At 45.2% G+C, this 21,466-nt stretch overlaps 1 long non-coding RNA gene across 1 annotated transcript in view; it reads right to left on the bottom strand.

The window, feature by feature from the left end:
* Nucleotides 1-21,466, bottom strand: part of LOC143657696 (uncharacterized) — a 32,342-nt gene that overhangs the window by 7,967 nt on the left and 2,909 nt on the right. Inside the window, exon 2 of the long non-coding RNA XR_013162955.1 lies at nucleotides 12,127-13,001. This is a non-coding gene — a long non-coding RNA (uncharacterized LOC143657696). The remainder of the gene's footprint in view (nucleotides 1-12,126; nucleotides 13,002-21,466) is intronic.

Genomic DNA, 21,466 nt, shown 5'->3' with positions numbered 1-21,466 from the left:
AGGGTCAAAATATATGAAATAGAGAAAACCCATTATCTCATCTTGATCATCCCAACAGTTTTACCTCATTCAAGCAATGAGGCTTCCATCAATTTTCTTACAAGTATTACTCAATATTAAGTATAAAAGCTTTTTAGAACACTTGCCAGAGAGTCTACTAAAAATGCAATTTTCTCAGGCTCATTTATTCACTTGTAGTTAGAATCTTTTGAACAACCAGTCTTTTCATGATGCTTTCTGCCTTTAAAAATGCACAAAGAGTGTGCAGGTTGAAAATTATTGTCGACCCCAGAAAAGCCATGTCCTTTAATCCTCATTCAATATTGCTGAGTTGGATCTTTTTTGATTGTTTCCATGGAGATGTGACCCTCCCAATTGTGGGTGGTAACTTTTGGTTAGATGGTTTCCATGGAGATGTGCCTCCACCCATTCAAGGTGTGGTTGCTCACTGGAGCCCTTTAAGAGGGAACCATTTTGGAAAAAGCTCAGTGCCAACAGACCCCACACAGCCAGAGACCTTTGGAGAAGCAGAAGGAAAACGCCCCCAGGGAAACCCTATGAAACAAGAAGCCAGGAGAGAAAGCCAGCAGAGGGGCCTTTCCAGCTGACAGAGGTCTTCTGGGTGGCATCAGCCTTTCTTGAGTTCAAGTAACCTATTGTTGGTGCCTTAATTTGGATATTTTCATGGCATTAGAACTGTAAATTTGCAACTTAATAAATTGCCTTTTTAAACGCCGATCCCTTTCCAGTCTGTTGCATTCCAGCAGCTTTAACAAACCAAAACAGTGAGTTATACCATCTCAGTTTAGAATTATGTTTTTCTGTTCTGGCTATTTTGCATGTAAAATAGCGTTCCTATAAGATAACTGTGTAATGCATGTCTTAGACCTCTGACAAAACTAATCCAAGGAGTCCTGGAGATTTTTCTCACCCTCTTTATTATACAAATAAGCAGCTGCAACTACCAAGCCAGCTGTATAATCTAGGCCCAGTTATTTAACTTCTCCATGCCTCAGTCTCCTCATCCATTAAGTGTAGCCAGCAATAAATATCTAGATATAGGGTCAATATGAAGTTTAAATTGCTTCCATATATAAAGGGCTTAGCACAATGCCTGGTAAAGTAGTAGTAAACAATTATCATTATCTTTTTATTCTTTCCCTACTTCTTTCCTTTTCAAAGCTGGGGAGAAGACTTTGAAGGTATTTTAGCATCAGGGTCATAGAGAGGAGGAGATGACTGGTGAATGGCGAGGAAAGGTACAGCTTCCCTGCAAACCTGCTCAAGTGGGAGTTGGGCCCCTTCCTTGTTTCTCCTCTTTAGCAGCATCTTCAGCCCCTGGCTCTCCTTCTCTTCTCTGTTCCCACATTCCAGCCTTCCATTAAGCTAATTTTAAATCTCAAAGTGGCAGCTGCAGTCCCCAGAAGTAAAAGAGAAAAGGGAAAGGGGAATCTGTTGAGTTTGTTTCTCCCACACCATCCCTGCTATCAGCCCCTGATCCCTAACACCCAGGTGTTGGCCCCTCCTCTTAGTGGGAGGAGAGCCGGAGAACCTCCCCGGTGTGTCAGGGGGCCACTGTGACCCCCGCCTCTCCCACTCTACCCACCCCTAGAAGCACTCCAGACGCCGCACTCACTGAGCAGTGCTGATGGCAGAGGAAATGAAGCATCCAGAGAAGTGGCCTCTGTCCTGCCGCTGCTCGATGTGATGTGCCCCAGCTCCCCCCACCCCAACCCGCCTGCTCCTGCCTCTGGTTCTTCTCTTAAAATCCCCCAGCACCGACCCCTACCTCTCAGCATCCTCAGCCATCCCAGACCTTCTGTCCTACCCCAGAACTCTGATCTGCTGCAGGCGCCACGACCTCGGGGATGCTGAATTCCTGGAGGGCTTTGTGCTTTCTCCACAGCAAGAGCTGGAGGGAAGAGACGCCCCTCCACTCTGCTCACCGGGGACCTGGGGACATTGTCCTTTCATCCCATGTGGAAACAGGAAACGCTTCTTTTCCATTGAAGTATGACTGATCCGTGCTTAGAAGCTTTAGAGCAACTAACATGTTTTTTTCATAGATATGTGAATCTTTTTGCATTTGTTCTTGAGTTATATAGAGAATTGCAGTGTAATTAGTCCATCTGTCCATCTGTCCAAAATTAATTTACAGGGAAAAATGCATTTCCTGTTCCAAACAGCTGAAGCATAAGTAAATTGGGAGGCCATGCACATTTCTGAGGTGAGAACTGCTATATCCATAACATACAGGATATGCTATAACCTTTTCCTTAGGGCCCATGGCATACCACTGTGTTATACAAAAGCTTTTGATCATATGTTCAAATGGTTTCTACCATTTTAGTAATTGTTTTGCATGAAATTCGAGATGCACGTATGGGAAACTGAGTTCACTCTAAAATATGCCGACAAATTTTCTTAAGTAATCCAGTCACCTTGAAAACATTCAAACAGCATAAATATGTATAAAATGAAAAGTCTTTCTCTTACGCCCAAACCCCCTATTTCCAGAAGTGACTACTGTTAACAGTTTCTTTACGAGTGAGATTTTTTTAACGATTTTCAGAATTAATCTCTTTAATATTTCCAGTAAGATCTTCTGGAAAGGCCCAAATAAAGTTTCTACTACGGGCACTGTAAAGTGCCTTCAGCAAATACAAGCTCTTCAGTTTAGTTTTCTTCTTATCTTTGGACTGGTGCATCCCGGGGGAAAATCCTGCCCGGGCATGGGGCCCTGCCGTCGGCTGAGTCTGTGCAGACTCTCTCCCAGCCCTGGGCACAGGCCTGTCCACCTGTCCGTGGGCCGGGTCCCCGCCGGGACTGGCGGGTCGATGGCCCTGTGCCGATGCAGGGGCGCCTCGACTCACCCCCAGCAGGGGTCTGATGGATGCTCTCTGAGGGAAAGGGCATTGGAAGCCCAGTCGCTGAAGGCCATCTGAGCATTTGCCGGATTCGGGGGTCTGTGAACAAGTGCAAGTAGCGCTGATTTCTCGATATCTGGCCGTAGCCTAAGCATGATTTTTCATGGCAGTGTAACTAAGCCTAGACCTGCTACAGTCCCTTTCTCTCTGGAATAGGAGAAGTTGGGAAAACTATTGTGCTAACATGGGATGCAAATGATCCAATGGTCTCCCCATAAGTGGAGGGTCGAGGTTAATCCCCAGCCGACAGGCCCTGCAAGGCCAGATGCAATTGACCACTTCGTCACTGCTGTGGTTCGCCAGGTATCTGGGGTTTCTCTGCTCTTCACAGGTGAAATCTTACCTGTTCCTTCATTCCAAATACATGGTTTGAGCACCTACTATGCTCCAGGGACTATCCTAGGAACTGAGGATACTGCAGTGTCCAAACCAATGCACTCCTTGCCTCGGAGACCCCCATCCTGGCAGCGGAGCAGACACAGCCCCAGCCTCACCACAAGCCACTGGCATCAGTAGGTCACCTCTCCTGTGAGGTGGGGCGCGTGCCATGGGGAAGATGGAAAAGCAGGCCAGGGGCCTTCGGAGGTGCAGATGTGGTTCGCAACCTAAAAGTAGGACCCTACGGGCAGGACTCAGTGAGAAAATAGCATCTAAATAAAATCTTGGAAGAGTCCAGGAGTTACCCATGCGGACAACTGGACAAGGAAGAGAGAGGAGAACACTCTGATGCGTGCCGGGGGCCACCGGTGGGCTCTGAGTGGGGCCAGGGGCCACGGGAGGCCGCGCAGGGTGCTGTGAGGGGCGAGCACATTTAGATTCCAAAATCTGACAGCAGAACTCCCACAGCTTCACAGAGAACTTAGTGACCGATAAGTCAATACACCTCTGATTCAAAAGAACTGTAACCAAGAACCTGTTAATAATTGAACTGAAAGATAAAACTATATTACTTATTTTTAATCATTATTTTTCTTACAAATATCACACCTGCACCATACTTGAAATCTCCTAGAGAACTCACTGTTGAATAAGAGAGCATGTGTAGCATAGTTCACAGCATTCTGTTGACAATGTTGTGTCTTCTTTCCTTTCTCAACCAAATACTTATTTACAAAATAACTGAAGAAGGATGTAAATGATGACAAATACTCTAATTCCAAAATAACTTTCTATCTGCCTTATGTCAGATTCATTGTGAAATGCAGTGAAAATATAATTAAATCGTTTTAAAATATAGGTTATTAGTCCAGTGATAATAAAATGAATTATGCTATTTTTCAAAACATGGCTCCCACTTTGAAATCAGAGTTAAGCCAAGGTCTGATCGGAATCATTCAGACGGTTTTGTGATGAACTTCACCTTTTCGGCTGACATCTTGCAGCGCTGTGTTCATTACCCAGAATAACAGTCAGCTTTAATATGTCACAAATATGAACAGGAGCGACACTCACTCCCGAGTGGAGCAGGATACGGTGACAAGGTTGGGCTTCAGGAGAGCTTGTCTGGGTGATTATGACAGATTTCTTTTCCATTTTTCCCAATCTAGAAACTAAACTCCAAGGCCGTAAAAGAGCCTAAATGCTACCTCTAACCTATGGCCTGCATCTCCCTCCCGGTGAAATTGTAGGGCAGAATTTTACAAACTGTGCTACTCAAAGAAGCGTGCACAGAGTGAAGTGGTGCCATGGACAGGCGCAGCATGAGATGCTGTTCAAACACTGCTGCTGGGCTCCTCACTGCAAGAGTCCTCCAGGATCTAGCACGATGCAGCCCCAAGCCCTGATGTAATCAGCGAGCCTCTGCAACCGCGTGCTTCTCATGGAATCACCAGTTTTGTGGGAAAGCCTATGTGTAAGGCACACAGCGTGGGAAATCTTACGTAGAGCACCCAAGACGGAAGAGTTGGATCCCCCAGTTGCTAGCCCCTTCCCTGCCTGCGTCCGGATCTCTGCAGAGCTGCCAGCACCCTCTCTCCGCCAGTGCAGAAACCCTCCCTACGCTGGCCTGAGGCCCCCGCAGGTTCTCGCGGAATGAAAGCACAAGTCCAGGCCCGAACCCGGCTTCGGGTCTGGCTGCACCCTGGGCTGCGCCGTGCCTCCGGAGCCCAGCTCTGTCGTCTTGATTCACTTTCCTTTCAGGCAGCTTCTCTTCAGGTGGTGACTGCCCGGGAAGTTCAGACTTGCGTTCCTCGGCCTGCAGTTTAGTAGAAAAACGGTTTCTCCTTCCGTCTTGTTCAATACAAGTCCTTTAATTAAGTCTCCCTGGCTTTGCTCGGCTGGCGCCTCATTCCACACGCGTGTCAGCGTCCGGGAGGTCAGCCCCACGGCTCAGAGCCTGGGGGACCATCACCACTCCCCCCCCCAGGGCCGGGCAGGAGGGAGACGGTTCCTCGGGCCTGGGGGACCATCACCACTTCCCTCCCCAGGGCCGGGCAGGAGGGAGACGGTTCCTCGGGCGTGGGGGAGCACCGGCGCCTGGGGAGAGGAAGACCGGGAGCAGCGAGGAGAACCACATTCAGAGGGTGGCCACGATTTCCACTGCAACACTCACTGAGGAAGTAGTTGAACCTAACTCTACTTTTCCTAGAAAAAGGTCATTTTTAAAAACTATTGGACAACTTTACAAAAGCATTTAATGCGTTACAATGATCTGTGCCTCAGGTTTTCTCCCACGGAGAATAATCCAACTCTGATTATTCCAAGCTCGCCCTGTGGGTCCCTCTCAGACCAGGCCCTGCCCGGGGCCCCCCAACCACCACACCCAGGCCCCCGAATTCCCGAGGCCGGAGGGCGGCTTCCTCACCTCTGCGCCCTGGCTGAGACGTGAGTGCGGATGCTCAGCGAGGGAACAGACGCTCGCGTGCTGAAGGAAAGAGAGGCCGAACCGAGAGGCCCTTTCTCAGTCGGTAAATACATTTCCTTTCAAATGCGTGCCTGGGAAGGCCGCCCTCTGACGCAGCCAGGCCTGCAGACTCTCCCAGGAAACTCAGTTGCAAATACTGTGTATGAAAATGCCACCTAAATTTGGTTTTCTGCCTTGCTCAATAAGAGTCTCAAAGGATTAAAATAAATGGTAATATTAGCCTAAGATCCAAGAATTACAATGGAAATACACTGTTCAAAGTTACACAATGACTTGGGAAACCAAAGGTCAGTGGCTCAGACGACTGAGATGCAGATTTCTAGCCGTCCCCCAGAAGTCTGTTTTCCCTTCTCCCCCCAGCAATAGAATTCCCGCGTTTCCACTGGACACAGGACAACTTCAGATGAAAGTTTCACCTTCTGGCCGAACCTTCGGCTCGACGTGTCCGATGGCTGCGTCCTGGCAGGTGGCAGGTGGCATGTGAACGCATGCAGTGTCCATCGTGTGGGGCCCTTCCGCCGGCGGCCCGGCCTGTCCCCTCGGGCTCGCCTTCCTGAGACTGGGACAGCATCTACAGTGGGAGCTGGGGGCAGGGGCCCTGCGCAGCCCCCGGGAGGGGCCCAGGTGTGGCAGCGGGACCCAGGCCGCGGTGTCCACACCGCCCTGATGGCCCACCTCTGGGCGCTTATGTGAGAGAAAAATAGACGTCCGTGCTGCTGAAGCCACTTCCATTTTGAGTTTCCTGTCCCTTGTGGCCCCACCTGGGCCCCTTCACAATGACGAGTCTTTCTTACCTGTATCACGGCTCCAGGCACTAACGGGAATCAGCGGACCTTGCCAGACAACGGCCTGTGAATCTCTTGGTTACCCTGTCCTTTTCTCCAGCCTGCTTTTATTTCTTCTTCTCCTCTGCCGTTAAGGGTTCCCAGCCCGGATGTCAGCGCCAGCACCTCCAAGAGCCAAAACCCCCTCAAGGGAGCTGAGAGCACCCCAGGGGAGCAGCCTCTGGTGCCCAAACCTCGGGAGCCGGGTCATGCCCTGCCTCACCTTACCAGCCCACCACTTCATCTGATGCGTGTCCTTCCTCTCTGTCCTCGCTCTGGCCCGAGGTGACCCCAGGCATTTCTCTCGTTCTCTTTACACGTGTCTGAAGCACAGCATCTTTTATAGAGAGAAGTGGCCCTGCCTCCTCCTCCTCCTCCTCCTCTCTACGTCTCACCTTTTGAGAAGCACTTAGTTTAGCTTTTTATTTATAGACTTCACAACAGGGTAGAAAGTGAATAAAGATGGAGAGGGGTGGGCTTTTCAAGTTACATATTTCCACTAATGACAAACAGAACATTTTAAAAGCCCTCTCCCCTGTGTGATGACAAAGCTGACGCTGGTTTAACCCACAGGATGCTGGGCCCCCTGATGGTGCCATGGGCACGTTCCTTCCCCACACACACTTCATCCTCACCTAACTCGGTGACGATGCATCAGAAGATGACACCATAGAGGCCCATCCTCACCTCAGATCTGTGGATATGACCCAGTACTAGAAGATAAGATGAATATATGACCCTGAGGAATTAGACTGCGATGGATGCTTGGACCTGAGATGCAGATAACAAGCACGGCACTGAAACCTCTCCCTGTACTTTTTACTTACCCCAAATCGTTTTCTTGAAGCAGATGAAGAATTGGAGACTTACCTGCTTCCCTGTCTCCCTCCTGGTCACGGAAGGGTGTGGACATGAGCCCAGACTCTCTGCCCTGGCTCTGGCCAGAGCAGTCCCAGGGATGAGCCCCACAGCCCCACAGCCCCACGACTGCACGGTGCTGACCTCCATAGCCATCATCTCGTCTTCTCCAACCACTGCTTGCCCCGGCCTCCTCTGAGGTGAGGGCCGCATGTTAGCATGGCCTCTGCCCATCATGCCCACAGCAGCACAGGAGCCTCAGCAGCTCCAGTAGCCACCTTTGGCTCCACCCAACAAGAGGAGGCTTTGCTTTCTCCAGCAACTTCCCAGAAGGACAGGTAAGTCAGCTCAGAGCAGGACAGATGAGCAGCCCAGGTGAGAAGTTTGGCTAATGAAAGACCGTAGATATCCAGGCTCCTGTCTTCCCCCTTACAGTCTGCCATGACTGTGGAGCCAGTTGTGCTTTCCTGTGAAGCTGTGGGTACCCCAGAAACATGCCACTTTGCATTTGTCTTCCCTCCTTCCTTGGCCCACTTTCCCTCCTACTGTTCTGTCCACCAGTAGAGAACTGACTTGTGAAGTTGCCTTAGTTTTGTTTTCTTAGAAACCGAGACCTATCAGGAAACGGTCCAGTTAGGCTCCTCCACGTCCATCCATCGCATCTGCAATCCAGGCAGCAGAAAGCAGCGAGAGAGAGGGCAGCGCAGCCTTCCCTAAGCTGCATGGGTCCCAGAGCTACGAGCAGCACTTCTGCCTGATCCTCGTGGGTAAAGCCTAGTCAAAGACCCGCACTCAGCAGCAAAGGAGGCCAGGCTCATCCGGAAGACAAAAATTGGAGAACAGTAACAAGGAAGAAAGGGGGGAGTGTTACAGGGGTGTGGAATCAGTGCCCTCCTCCACGTTACCCGCAGCGTGGTGGGCAGAGGTCTACTGCCGTGCGGCTCTTTCATTCATGGTTCTCTAGCTGCAGATCTTCAACCCCTCTCCCTATCATTCTTCTCGAAGACAACACTCCAGCTCGTCCCTTCTCTATCCTGCAGCACCAGCTTTTTCTTCTCCTGTGCTTTATTCTCTTAAGCAGACAAGCCTGTTAGAACTTCTCCTACCTGAAAAACAAATGAACAAAACACCGGTATCCCTCTTCCTCTTCCAGTTACTGCCCCTCTCCTCTCCTGTTCTTTGAATTAAAACATTTTTAAGTAATCATTATAGTTTCTGCCTCCAATTCCTCTTATCAAATTCTCTCTTGAATTCACTCCAGTGATGTATTTACTCCCCCACCCACTTCACCAAAATTTCTTTAATCAAAGTCATCAATAAACCCCTTGTTTGTAGAGATGATGGGATATTCTCATGTCTCATCTTAAATGACCCATCACCAGCGGTTCCCACAGTTACTCGCACTCGCCTCTGATGCACTTGCCTCACTTAACTTCCAGCGCAAATCATTTGGCTGCTATTCCTGCTCCCTTACTGATAACTGCTTCTCAGTCTTTTTTTTTGGTTGAATTTTCCTTTTTTCTCCTGACCTCTAAGTGTTGGAACCCTCCAAGGCTCAGGCCCTGATGTCTCCTCTAGCCTGTCACACTAGCCCCTGGGTGGTCTTCCAGCTTCATGGTGTTAAGTATTGTCTCTAGTCCAGTGCCTCCCAGATCTATCTCACCTCCTGTTGCTTGTCTTTACTTGACGACCATCAGCCCAATGTCCATACATGATTTCAACTCAATATGTCCGAATAAGCTCCAGATTCCTTCTTCCCTCTGAAACGTCCTTGTCTACATATTCATCACCTGAGTTAACTGCATCTCTATCTTTCCAGAAGTTCAAACACAAACGTCGATGGCATGTTGCTTCTGCTTTTTCTTTGCCACCTCATATTCTTTCAGTCTTTTTTGTTTTACCTTCAAAATATTTCCACAATCCATCCCTTCTCACCCCCCTCACTGCCATCCTTTGCATGATTCCCTGCTATGTATATCTCTTTTCTTCATTTCATTCATAAATCATAGGTTTTTACCATCTATGCCTCTTTATCTCATTTGATACAATGTAGGTTACATCCATATGTACCCTCATACGTCCTTTCTTAATCATAGGTTACTTCCATGAATACTTGCCTACTTCTCATAAATCACAGGTTACTCCCATGTGTATCTCCTCACTTCCCTTCATAAATCCCAGGTCACTTCCACGTGTACCCTGTTACTTCCTCTCATAAATCAAGGGTTCCTCCATGTATCCCTTCTTACTTCCTTTCTTAAATTATGGGTTACTTACATTTTAACCTCCTTACTTCCTTTCACAAATCGTTGGTCACTTCCATGTATCCCTCCTTCTTTCCTTCATAAATCATAGGCTACTTCCATGTTTTCTGCCTTCCTTGTTTCAACAAGCTGAAGGAAGAGCAGGAGACAAAAGCCATGTGCCCGGTCTGCCGCCCTGGTCCAGAAGTCATGGGGCAGTTTTCTTTTCAATTTAATTTTATTTGTTCAACTCTCTTCTGAATTGTTGCGTGTCATGTACCAAAGAGAAGACGCATATCACACGGTCTAGAAGCTAAGCCCTGCCCACAACAGCACATTTATTGTATGATCAGAGGCTCTTACGTTGAACTGAGGTTACACAGTTCCTGGCATTTATTCCTTTATTCCTGTAGTTCAGTGTTGTATGAGTTATAAAGAAGTTACATACCCACGGTTTGACCTAGTAGGACTTCACTGAAGGACGATTAATGTCGCCTTGGCAGAAGTTATTTTAGGTGATTTAGTCCCCTTGGAGGTCCTGCCATGCCCACCTTATCACACCCGTGACTGCCCCTGCTGCTGGGGTCTCCCTCCAAGGACGGGCGCCCTCACGAAGTGCTCCTTCGAGTGTCCCGCAGGGCCCAGTACACCTTCGCGGAAGACGGGAGGAGAAAGGAAAGGACAGAGCGAAGGCGGAGGGATGGAAAGAAGGACGGAAGGAGGGAGAGACAAGAGGAAAGACCCCATGTTGGTTCGCACCCTAAATCGAATGTGGAGTGAGATAATTTGATCGGTTTGGCAGCTTGAATGTTCTTCCAGTCAATGATTTCTTTTGTGGAGGGAAAAAAATCATGAATCGATTTCTGAGCTCCCCCTCCGCTCCGGGTCGGACACGTAGGAACAGCCCATCCCGCAGTCACTGCCTGGGGTAAATCCTAGAGAAGCGTCGACTCGCCTGCGCTCCAGCAGCCTGTTCGCAGACCCGTAAAAGGGATTGTGCGCACGCCTGGATTCTCAGCCTGCGCCGGGAAAGGCACTTCGGTTTTAGAGGGAGGGGACCCGGAGGTGTGGGGCAGGGCCCTGGGGCATTTCCAGGGTCGTTTAGAGGCGCGTGGCCCCACCCCAGGCGCGGGGACCTGCTCTGTTGGTTAACGCAGGCCACACTCCTCCAGGCGCCACCTAATGTGCGGGGCGGTGCCTGCGGGGTCCCGGGGGTTCGCGGGGTCTCCGGGGTCTGCGGGGTCCCGGGGGTCCGCGGGGTCTCCGGGGTCTGCGGGGTCTGCGGGGTCCCCGGGCTCTGCGGGGTCTGCGGCTCTGCGGGGTCTGCGGGGTCCCCGGGGTCTGCGGCTCTGCGGGGTCCCCGGTGTCCGCGGGGTCTGCGGCGTCTGCGGGGTCTGCGGGGTCTGCGGCTCTGCGGGGTCTGCGGCGTCTGCGGCGCTGCCTCCAGCTCGTGCCCAGCCCCCTGCTGCGGCCAGCCATGCTCGCTGGGTGTGTGGAACGTTTCCATGTGATTTCCCACCCGGCCTCGCTGTGAACACCTTCAGATGCGGGGATAGCTCCTGGCACCTGGAGAGGGGCGAGGGCAGGGGCTGCTCCAAAGCGGCTGCGGGTCCCCGCGGTGCGTGGGCATGGATGTCACTGTGAACGGAGGCCCCACTCGCCAGAGTCGGTCTGGACCTCGCTCTGCAGCTCCCACACCCTCCCCGGCAGGAGGACCCGGGGCCGCTTCCTGGGCCAGGAGCCCAGGGCCTGGCGTCTCACCTCTGTCTACCCTTGGGGGCACAGGGCAAGGTGCTGTTGTGGCCAGGTGAGCCCTCCCCAGGGTGAGGGCGAGAGGTACTGCCACCTGCCTCCCAGCTGCCCTGGGGCCTGGCCGGGCCTCTTGTCTCACACCTGGTGAGCAGTCCTATGGGCCCCGCGGTCCTAGTGGACCCCTCCCCTGCACACAGCATGGCCCAGCACAGCCTTTTCCTGTGAACACTGCCTCACAGGTGGGTGGTGAGTGTGGCGTGGGCAGGGGTGGGCCCTGCCCTTTCCGCTCTCTGGTCTATTCCACGTAAATGCTTCTGATTTTATATTCAGAAATTCAAAAGAGAAATGTTTGGCTTTCTGTGTTTTGTAACTGGATGTCTACATCATTAGTAGGTGCTCCATATTTATCAAGCTGTTTTTTAGCTGTAAGGCTACGTCAGGCATAAAATACAATCAGATATTCAATAGACTTTCCTCAAATCATAATCAGTGATCCATTTTAACCCTAAATGGCTGATGCAGTGAACTTCACTACACTTTCCACCTTGGGTGTGATTTACCTAAAATACAAGGCCTTTCTCCATTTCTCTTTAATTCCACAGCCTTTCACTCTTCAACAAGAAAAGCCAACATGTTAGTACCATGGTGAAAGCATTTACCTGTTACGGTGAAACTGCTGCATTCATTGGAAGCTTGGTGATGACTGTAGTTTATTTTCTGTGGAATGTGATTGCCATGTACCCCATATGAACGATGCAAAGTGCCTCTTCTCCAGTTGCCATCTTGGGTTGCTGATATGTACATTCCCAGAAAATGCCTGCAAATGTTCCCACCTCCTTCTCACACGTGGACGTGTGGTTGGCAGCTCCAGCCATGTTCTCATCACTCCCAGCACATGGCCTCTTTCGGACAATGGGCCAGTCTACTTTTTTGATGGTAAGGAACTTAGCGACCAAAATCTTATTCATTCCATCATTGATACTTCCTACAGCCTCAAGTATGTGGCCAGGCGGGGTGGCTTGTGCAGCCTCAGGCTCCTCCCAGGGCCTCTGCCACCCAGATTTGCCGAGTTTCTTGTTACTTCGTAATAAAGGACTGTTGTTGGGAATGTGGACGCTGCCGGGCGCTGCCAGCTTCTGACAAAGCGGCGCTGTCAGAAGTCATAACTATGCTTCAGTTTTCAGTGACCAACTTTGGTTATCTGAGACGTTATGAAGTTAAAAATAATGTTTAAGACTATCAATATCAATTATACCATGTGCTGACACAGATAAACAAATCCACCTTTCTCATTTTTCCATCTGATAGTCATACCGATGTATCTTTGCAAACTTGAGTTAGTTACACATTTTTATCTTCTTTTCTCATGTATCAAGAACTAAAACAGACATTGCTTCTTCCAAGCTCTCTATTTTAATCAAAGTTGTGGCTGGCACCCCATCACTTATCTTGGGTGCCTCAGATGCTTTCTCACAGGCATTTGATTGCAAGAGTCCTCAAACTGACATAACATCCGGACTGCAGGGAGAAAAGCCTGGGAACCGAGAACAGAAAATTGGATTATTAGTACTTTCTTTCAACCTTGACAGTGCTACTTTTGATGAGGGATTGAAAATTCCTGGCTAAACATTCTTTTTGATTCATTTGATTAAACTGGAACATTTTTTTTTTTTTTTTTTTTTTTTAAAGAAAGACAGAGAAGGAAGGAAGGAAGGATAGAAGGAAGGAAAGGAGGAAGAAAGGGAAACATCTTTAAACATTTTCTTATTTTATTATATTTTGTTTGTTTGTTTGTTTTTTACATGGGCTGGGGCCGGGAATCGAACCGGGGTCCTCCGGCATGGCAGGCAAGCACTCTTGCCCGCTGAGCCACCGCGGCCCGCCAAAACTGGAACATTTTTTATAGTGAAATGTTTAAACATCACCTAGAGATAGAAAACCTATCTTTTTCAACTGTCAACTTAAATAGAAAAGAATAACAAGGATGTTTACTTGCCATTTTAGGAGATAAAGGCAAATATGTGAGGGTATGATTTTCTTGGTCTCATAGTCACTTAAAAAAATAAAGAAATTCAAACTCTCATTGAAATAAGAATGAGGTGCCATGTGAAGCTTTTGCACTGTCACAGGAAACTAGCATTAGAGGCAAATGCACTTGGCTCTCCAAAGTCTGGAAACCAGAACTGCTGGTAGATTTAATTAGGACGGCTCTGCTAATTTGAGCTAGAGTTATGACAAGAACTTTTAAATATCAGTTACTCAGCAGGACTGCTGCATCATACCGATGATATCCAGGGCTGATGTTCCAGTCATAAAATTTGGCTCAGATCCTTAAATTCCCAAATAATCCCATCTCGGAAGGACCACATTGCTCTGAAAGATAGCAATGGAGGGTCTTTGAAGTGTCAAAAGTGGATGAAAAGCAGCTTGAAGAGGATATCTGTACCATTTTGGCCCCATTTTTACCTCACTATTAGACGATTGATTGGCATTCCTGAAGTGCAAAACGCTCTCGATAATGAGATTTTAAGATGAACTGTTGAGTGTGTTTATGGCCTTTGAATAGTGCCCGTGTGGGACAAAGGTGAGTTCTGAGTGCATGAGCCAAGCTTTCAAGCCCAGGGGTCTCCGGTCCTGAGCTATTGCCCTTTGGCTTTCCCATTTATTTTTCTGTGCACAGATTCCCCCTTTGATCTTGAATGAGATGTACCTGAAATATATTGAGGAGAAAGAGAGGCGAACTGGCCAGCTGAATACTAATGCGGTCTCTGCCACTTATTACATCTGACTGTTTGGCTATTGCTCAAACACAACGCCTGCTACCTTGGATCAGTGCTTTCTGTGCAGATGCCCTAAGTATGATTTCTTTACATTTTCAGCATTAGTGCAATGGAGATGAAGAGAGCCAGATAATTGTTTGAAGTGTTTTCAGTGTGATGCACTATTCAGCATGCATATCAACTGGACACTACAATCAGAGCAGTAAATGATGCCCACATTTATATACATATATATTCATCATTACCTATGAAAATAGAATTGGGCTACAATGACAATCTAATGGATTCAGAGTCATTTATTAAATTGGTTTTGTATATTTCCATGCTCACAGGTTTAAAGAATTACATTTTTTAAAAAGGATTTTCACAAACTGAAAATGATTTGCAATCACATTAATAGGCAGAAGTGAGTTGAAGTCATTGAGGTGGAGAGTTTAACACAAAGGAGAGTTTGGTGTTTATATTGTAGAGTTTAGGGTGCTTTGAAATTAAGGGCTCCGTGTGTGTCTTTGACCAGACGTTGCTACTTATAATCAATTCAATATTAATATTTTGTATTCTTTGTTTGTTATTTTGGTAACACACTCATTCAGTGTATATATAAACATTCCCTCCAGCTAATGTTGGACAGCCAAGTTGTGTCTATAGTTCTTAAACACTGATGTTGGTTGCTTCATGATGACTATTTGTAATTATCTCATAATATCAGTTACTAACATTGCACCTATTCCTTAAATAACTGTAGAGACCACACCTCCTTACCCTTAAATAACTGTAACACAGTCAAATAACCTGTCCCAAATGTTCAGTGACCTCAAGTGAACATAGCTGTATAAGTCTTAGATGAGATGTGTGTGTGTGTGTGTGTGTGTGTGTGTGTGTGTTCACTGGTATCTGTTGGTATATATGTGTTTACCTAAGAAATAAACAAGGCTGGAGGTCTTGGGGGAACAGTGAAAAAGCTATGCTATTAATTCACTTCAGGAATCCCATGACATCCAGTTGGAAGTCAATAAGCTTTATTTTCAAGAGAAGAAATAATGTTTAATTTTTAGCTAGTGGGTCCTAGCATTCTGGAATTAGATAAACCAAGCAAAGTTTAAAAAAAACAAAAGTGTTGGGAATGTCAGTCCGTCCTGAGAAATCAGGAAACTCATCACGGGGAAAGGAGGAAAAAATGCCAGGGGCTGGATGGCACTTGGCAAAGAGAAGAGTGTTTGAACACGAACTGCATGGCAGCACTCAAGGATCTTTTACACCCATAGCCGGAAGAATGTGATTTATACTCTTTAATAGAGAAGCTTATAAAATATGAAAGAGCCAGGCTTCCTTTATGTGGGAGAAATTGTCATTGTTGCCATCCTCACAATTCTTCAGACAACGTTTCAAAGTTCCAAGTGTACTTTTTGTCAATTTCAAATGCAGAGAAATGGTTTCTGCTATGGACATTGATAACAATTTAAAAAAATTATCTTAGTACTGAGCTGGTATACATGAAAGTAACCCAGGAGTTTTGAAAGGAATTGAGGAGGTATGCATCGAAGTAACCTATGATTTATGAAAGAAAGCAAGAGGCACACAGGTTGACACCTACAATGTATGAAAGTGAGGAGGTACTCGTATACAAAACCCTTGATTTAAGAAAAGTAGTAAGGTGTGCGTATAGAAGTCAACTATAATTTATGAAAGTAATTTAAGAGACCTACATGGAAGTAAACTATGCTTTATGAAAGGAAGTTAGGAGGTATATATGGAAGTAAACTGTATTTATGAAAGAAGTAATGAGTTATACTTGTAAGTAACATGCAATTTAGAAAGGAAGTAAGGTGGTATCCTTATAATTTATGAAAGGAAATGAGGGGGTACACATGGAAGTCTGTTTTATGAAGGGAAATAAGGAGATACACACAGAAGTAACCAAGGATTTAAGAAAAGGCAGTAAGGAGCTATGCATGGAGGCAACAGATGATTGATGAAAGGAAGGGAGGAGGCATATGGGAGAAACCTACAATTTATGAAAGGAAATGGGGGGGTGCACATGGTAGTAACCATGATTAATGAAAAAAATTAAGGCACTATCCATGGAAGTAACCTACAATGTATGAGTGGAAATAAGGAGGAACCCATGGAAGTAACCTACGAGTTAAGGAAGAAGTAAAGGAGTCTACATGGAAGTGAAGTAGTATTTATAGAAGGATGTAAGGAGCTGCACACTGCATTAACCTCTGCTTTATGTAGGGAAGTACATGGACATGATCTAGGCTTTATAAATCAAAGGAGGCACACATGAAAGTAACCTACAATTTATGAGGTAAAGAAGTATACGAGGAACTAACCAATGGTGTATGAATGGAAGTAAGGAGGTACACATGATAGTAACCTAGGATTTATGAAAGAAATGTAGGAGGTACAAATGGAATTAACATACAATTTATGAAAGAAAATAAGAAGGTATGCATGGTACAAACGTATGATTTATGAATGGAAATAAGGAGGTATATGTAGATGGAACTCATGAGGTATAAAAGAAATTCTGTAGGTGACATGAAAGTAACCCATCATTTAAGACAGGAAGTAAGGAGGTGTACATGGTGGTGACCTACGATTTATGAAAGGATATAAAGACATATGCACGGGCGGAACCTATGCTTTACGAAATGAAGGAAGAAAGTACATGTGGAAGTAATATATGACTAATGAAAGAAAATAAGGAGGCAACATTGAAGTAACCTACAATTTCTGAAAGTAAGGAAGGAGATATACATGGAAATAACCTGTGATTCATGAAAGGAAGGAGGGAGGGATACATGGAAGTAAATCTGATTTATGAGAGGAATGAGGGAAGTAAAGATGGAATAACCTGTGCTTCAAGAAAGGAAGTATGGAGGTACTCATGGAAGTAACATGAATTTATGAAAGGAAGTAGGGAGAGTCATATGGTAGTAACTTATGATTTATGAAATGAAGTAAGGAGGGTTACCTAGCAGTAACCTAAGACTTATGAAAGGAATTCAGGAGGTATACAAGGAAATAACCCATGATTTATGAAACAAAGTAAGGAGGTTAATATGTAAAAGTAATCCATGATTTGTGAAAGGAAGAAAGGAGATACACATGGAAGTAAGCCACAATTTTAAAAGAAAGAGCAAGGTATACAAGGAAGTAACCTATGAATTAAGAAAGCAATTAGGGAGGAATCATGGAGGTATCTCATGATTTATGGAAGAAGTAAGGAGGTATGCATGGAAGTAGCCTACTATTTATGAAAAGAAGTAAGGAGGTATAAATGGAGGTAATCCATGATTTATGGAATGAGCTAAGGAGACCACATGGAAGTAATCTATGATTTATAAAAGGAAATGAGGTATACATGGAAGTAACATATGATTAAAAAGGAAATAAGGAAGTACACTTGGAAGTAATGTGTAACTTATGAAAGTAAGGTAGGAGGCATACCCAGACTTTATCTATGATTTATGAAAGGAAGGAAAGAGGAGATCATGGAAGTAACCTATGATTTATGAACAGAAGGAAGGAGGTAAAATGGAATTAACTCATTATTTATGAAAGGAAGTGAGGAGGTATACATAGGAGTGAGCTCTGATTTATGAAGGGAGGTAAGGAGGTACAGAGGGTAGTAACCCATGGTTTATGAAAGCAAGTAATGAGGACACATGGAAGTAACTAATGATGGGTGAGAGGAACTGAGGAGATGCGGAAGGAAGTAACCTAGGTTTACAAAATGAAGTAAGGAGGGGTAAAGGAAAGTAAACCATGGTTTATAAAGGAAGTAAGAATGTAAACATGGCAGTAACCTATGATTTATGAACAAATAAATCATATTTATTTATTTGTTCATAAATATGATAAATGTAAGAAGTAAGAATGTATACGTAGAAGTAACCTATGATTTACGAAAGGGCATAAATCCTAAACTATGATTTATGAAAGGAAACAAGGAGGCACATATGGAATTAACCTCTGATTTATGGCAGGAAGAGGGAATGTACATGTAGCTAACTAATGATGTATGAATGGAAGAAAGGAGGTACACAAGAAGGTAACCTTTGATTTATCAGGGAGGTAAGGAGGTGCACACAGTAGTAACCTACAGCTTATAAAAGTCAGTAAGGAGGTTTCCCCTGAGATCAGGAACACGACAAAGATGTCCATTGTCACCACTAATATTCAACATTGTGCTAGAAGTCCTAGCTAGAGCAATCAGGCAGGACAAAGAAATAAAAGGCATCCAAGTTGGAAAGGAAAAAGGAAAACTCTCATTATTTGCAGATGAAATGATACTATACTTGGAAGATCCTGAGAAATCTACAGCAAAGTTAATTGAGCTAATAAATTCAGCAAGGTGGTGGGATATAAAATTAATGTGCAAAAATCAGTGACATTTCTATATGCAAGCAATGACATAACTGAGGAGTAAGATAAGGAAAAAATTCCATTCAAAATAGCAAGTAAAAGAATCAAGTACTTAAGAATGAACTTAACTAGGGATGTAAAGGACTTGTACACAGAAAACTATATAACATTGCTAAAAGAAATCAAAGGAGATCTAAATAGCTGGAAAGACATTCCCTGCTCAGGAATAGGAGAGGTAAATATAGTTAAGATGTCAATTCTCCCCAAATTGATCTACAGATGCCACACAGTACCAATCAAAATTCCAACAACCTACTCTGAAGATTTGGAAAAGCTAAATACCAAATTCATCTGGAAGGGAAAGAGACCCCGAATAGCTAAAAGCATCCTAAAAGAGAAGAACGAAGTGGGAGGATTAACACTCCCTGACTTTAAAACCTATTGTAAAGCCTCAGTGGTCAAAACATCATGGTACTGGCACAAACATAGAAACACTGACCAATGGAATCAAATCGGGAGTACAGAAATAGACCACCAAATCATGGTCAAACGATTTTTGACAAGGTCCCCAAAGCCTCTGAACTGGGACAAAACAGTCTTTTCAATAATTGGGCATGGAAAAACTGGATATCAATAGCCAAGAGAATGAAAGAGGACCCCTATCTTACACCCTACACAAAAATTAACTCAAAGTGGATCAAACATCTAAATATAAGAACTAGCACCACACAGCTTCTAGAAGAAAATATAGGGAAACATCTTCAAGACCTAGTAATAGGAGATAGCTTCCTAAACTTTACACCCAAAGCACAAGCAACAAAAGAAGAAATAAATAAATGGGAACTCCTCAAAATCAAATGCTCTGCACCTCAAAAGACTTCATCAAAAGGGTGAAGAGGCAGTCAATTCAGTGGGAGAAAATATTTGGAAATCACATAGACAAATATTTGATATCTTGTATATACTAAGGGATCATACAACTGAACAACAAAATAAAAAAACTATCCAATTATAAAATGGGCTAAAGGTATGAATAGGCATTTTTCTGAAGAGCAAATACAGATGGCTCAAAAGCATATGAAGAGATGCTCATTTTCATTGGCTATAAGGGAAATGCAGATCAAGACTGCAATGAGATACCACCTCACAGCTATAAGAATGGCTGCCATTAAACAAACAGAAAACTATAAATGCTGGAGAGGATGTGGAGAAACTGGTGGGAATGTATAATGGTGCAGCCACTATGGAAGACTGTTTGGCGGTTCCTTAGGAAACAAATATCAAGTTGCCCTATGACCCAGCAATAGCACTACTTGGTATACACCAAGAAGAACTGAAACCAATGATGCGAACGGACATTTGCACACTGATGTTCATAGCAGCATTATTCACAATCGCCAAAAGATGGAAACAAATCAAATGCCCATCAACAGATGAGTGGATTAACAAAATGCGGTATATACATGTGATGGAATATGATGCAGCAGTAAGACAAAATGATGTCCTGAAGCACATGACAAGATGGATGAGCCTTGAGGACATAATGCTGAGCAAAATTAGCCAGACACAAAAGGATAGATACTGTATGATTCCACTTTTATGGCCAGCATAATGGTATAAGCAGAGGCTTATAATACAGAAGATAGGGAACTTAGAGACACATAGAAGTTAGAGATGGGTGAAATGTTAGCTAATGAGGTTGAACTCCAATGTAAGGGAACAGATAGGAGTGAAGGTGGTTCCTAGGGGGTCTAGAAGTAATATTACCATATGGAGGATGAGCAAGATTGAAAGGGGTTGTGTAGACCTATGTGTCCCGCTGATGCACACTAGAAATATGAATTAGTTCTTGCAACAACTACTACAAATATATGATTCTTGTACAAAGAGTGTTTAAGTCCAGGATACAGGGGAAATTCTGCTATCGCATGCTATGAGCTATGTTCAAAAGGAAACCACCAGCACTACCACAGCAACATCAGAGGTAAATAATGGGTTGAGGAACAAGAGTTAAGAGGAGGTTTAGATTTCCCATTTGGTGAGGGTGTGTGTGTTGGCTCTTTTTCTCTTGGTAACAATGCAATTATCTAAAATTGAGACTGTTGATGGACTGTGGACTTTGGGCACTCTACATGGGGCCCAATGAATGCAGATGCTGAAGGATGCACTGACAGAGGAGTAGATTGGTGGACGATGGTGTATACTTATGAACGAAGGTTGTGCTACTACAAAAAGGAATAAAGTCATGAGGCATGCAATGATGTGAATGAACATGTGGGACATTCGGTGAGGCAAAATAAGCCAGAAACAAAAGATCAAGAATGGTATGGTCTCCTTTAGAAAATGCTTATAAGAAAACAGGGACCTAGATTATAAGCTTTTAGAGCAGACACATTAAGTTCAGAGTGGTGATTATTATTTCTGGATTTTGAGAGGCTGTTTTGTATATGTAACCTGATATTCGGAGATAAGAATGAAGCCAAACAGGTTGGGGTTAAAGTAATTCAGAACATGGGGGTAAGTAAGACAGTGTCTTATATTTTAGAACCACACATATACTCTTTGAGACCAAGGGAAGAAAGGTTTATTTGATCTGGAACTGAAATTTTCTGTAGTGCATATTCAGTTTTTTCAGCTCCTAATTAAATTTTGTTTTGTTTTGCATGGGCAGGCCCCGGAATGGGGCCCAGTCTCTGGCCTGGCAGGGGAGAACCCCCGTGGCCCGCCTCTAGTAGATTTTAGAACCGTGAAGCAGGCGTGTGGAGGACGCAACAGGGACCTGCCTCCAGCCTGCGCGGCGCCCACTTCCCCGGGACGCCCCAGTCACCCGCGCAGGCAGGAAGCA

This window comes from Tamandua tetradactyla, chromosome 15, assembly GCF_023851605.1.
Source record: "Tamandua tetradactyla isolate mTamTet1 chromosome 15, mTamTet1.pri, whole genome shotgun sequence".
Classification (NCBI taxonomy): domain Eukaryota; kingdom Metazoa; phylum Chordata; class Mammalia; order Pilosa; family Myrmecophagidae; genus Tamandua; species Tamandua tetradactyla.
This window is presented reverse-complemented; position numbering and strand designations above follow the sequence as displayed.